The 2,139-nt window shown below is 36.9% G+C and overlaps 1 protein-coding gene across 1 annotated transcript in view; it reads left to right on the top strand.

The window, feature by feature from the left end:
* The first annotated feature begins 532 nt into the window (after positions 1-532).
* The window catches only part of tspan18 (tetraspanin 18), a 102,337-nt gene continuing 100,730 nt past the window's right edge, over positions 533-2,139 (top strand). The window contains exon 1 of the mRNA XM_015401675.1: positions 533-782. The gene's annotated coding sequence lies outside the window, so the exon portion shown is untranslated. The remainder of the gene's footprint in view (positions 783-2,139) is intronic.

A 2,139-nucleotide genomic window follows, 5' to 3' on the forward strand; every position in this document is an offset into this window, starting at 1 on the left:
GATAAAAAAGTCAGAATTCTGAGAAAAAAGTCAGAATTCTGATAAAAAAGTCAGAATTCTGAGATTAAAGTCAGAATTCTGATAAAAAAGTCAGAATTCTGAGATTAAAGTCAGAATTCTGATAAAAAAGTCAGAATTCTGAGATTAAAGTCAGAATTCTGAGAAAAAAAGTCAGAATTCTGAGAAAAAAGTCAGAATTCTGAGATTAAAGTCAGAATTCTGAGAAAAAAAGTCAGAATTCTCAGAATACTACTATACTGAAATTAAATTTAAAAATCAGTTAACTTTTTTTTGTGGCCCTAATCCTCTTCCGTAGACAGCAGATTTTCCTATGAATGCATAAAAAAAAAATCAGCTGCTTGATATAAAATATAAAACTGCGTAATTAATCTGTATCGTTTATTTGTTTATTGTTTTTCATTAGATGAAGCACTTTTGACTCATTTTGCAAATCCATTTAATGTGATTCAGTAAGGCGTGTCTGCGGCTGCAGTCTCCTCCCTCCTGGCTGCTCCTGGATCAGTCGCTCAGCTTCCAGTTAGTTCAACAAACTGTTTGCAAAGCAGCCTCCCGTCGCCGCCGCGCGCTCTGCTCCTCTCTGCTCCTTCAACTCGTGGATTTAGTTTCTACCTTTCATCATCTGGGCATGAGAGGCATCCTCGCTGATCGGTGTTTTCTGATCAGCGAATAAGAGCATCCAGGAGCCGCATTGGGTCTTTACTGAGGCTTTCTAAGGAGAAGCTGCCCGTCACACTCACACAGAGGATCTGCTGCGCCTTGAGGTAAGAAACGACTTTCCGGTTTGGAATCATCTTTAAGTTTGACGTTTGATTTTAAACTGCGATGGAAACGATATAAATGATCAGAGGTTTGTTGTTAAAATGTGTTTCTGATTGAAGGGGCTGGTTAATGAGGGCTGCTGCTGCGCGCAGCGTTTGGTACTTTTAGGAGCAAGTTGCATCTTAAATGATCTGGAGGAATAAAAAGTCATGAAATGGAAAATAATAGATCCACGATCATGTGTATCCAGTGCATCCTTAATTGGTTTAGTTAATTAAAAATAAAAAAGAAAATAAACTGTCCTCAGAATCATGAAAAGCTTGTTTATTAGTTTGACACAAAGACGGTGTTTTTATTTGGTGAGAAGCTCCAGGAGGCGCAGAGTTGCGGCTGCGTGCGTCAGTCTGCAGACTGGCACCTTTCCCACGGCGGATGATCCCCAGTCCGGAGAGATGTGGGGGTCACCAGATGGATGTCTCAGACGGCACTACCTCTGCTGCAGGGCAGAAATTCACTGTCAGTTCCTATTAATCAGGAGGGATGCATCATTCAAAACCACCTCAGCCTCTTTGCTTCCAGTCACATCTCAGCTGAAGCGAAAACAAAGCATCCAGTGACGAACCGAGGAAAAGTCTATCAGTCAGGAGACATGTGACTTCAGTCTTATTTTAAGAAGTTTCTTTCTCAACATTAAAAACTGTTCAGATTAAAATACAGGAGATTATTTAGTTAATACTAGTTATTAAAATAGGTGCTTTATTATTTAAATTTAAGACTCAATAAGGATCAGATTCTAACATGAGCAATTAGAAAAATATCCTAAACATTTTTATGACTTTCAAACTAAATAATTTGGTTCAGTCAAAAATGAGCTATTCCTTTGTTTGTTGTGTTCAACAGACAACATTAATACTAACATTTTTATATTGTTTGTGGTTAAATTACTGGGTTGTAATAACATTAAGACTTGACTTTTAATTAGGGATGCACAATATAATCGGCCCCCTATTGGTATCGGCCTATATCGGACTTAAAACTGAATATCGGACATCGCCCACCCCATCGATATTTAACCCGATATTTGATCAGCTTCTGAGTTTCTAAAGTCTAATAAAAAAAAAATAAAAAATACTACTTCTTCTTCTTCTAAAGATGAAGGAAAAAATATTGATACATTAAATATCCCAATATCTTCATATGCTGATATATTGCCATTTAAAAACACCATATCAATCTCTTTTACTAATGAAATATTGCTATATGTCATCGTTATGCTACGAAATCCCCCGAAAATCCGCAAAATTTCTCCATATTTTTATATGTTGATATATTGACGCGGTATCGATCTATTTTACTAAC

This window comes from Cyprinodon variegatus, unplaced genomic scaffold, assembly GCF_000732505.1.
Source record: "Cyprinodon variegatus isolate N-32 unplaced genomic scaffold, C_variegatus-1.0 Scaffold1248, whole genome shotgun sequence".
In the NCBI taxonomy this organism is placed as follows: Eukaryota; Metazoa; Chordata; class Actinopteri; order Cyprinodontiformes; family Cyprinodontidae; genus Cyprinodon; species Cyprinodon variegatus.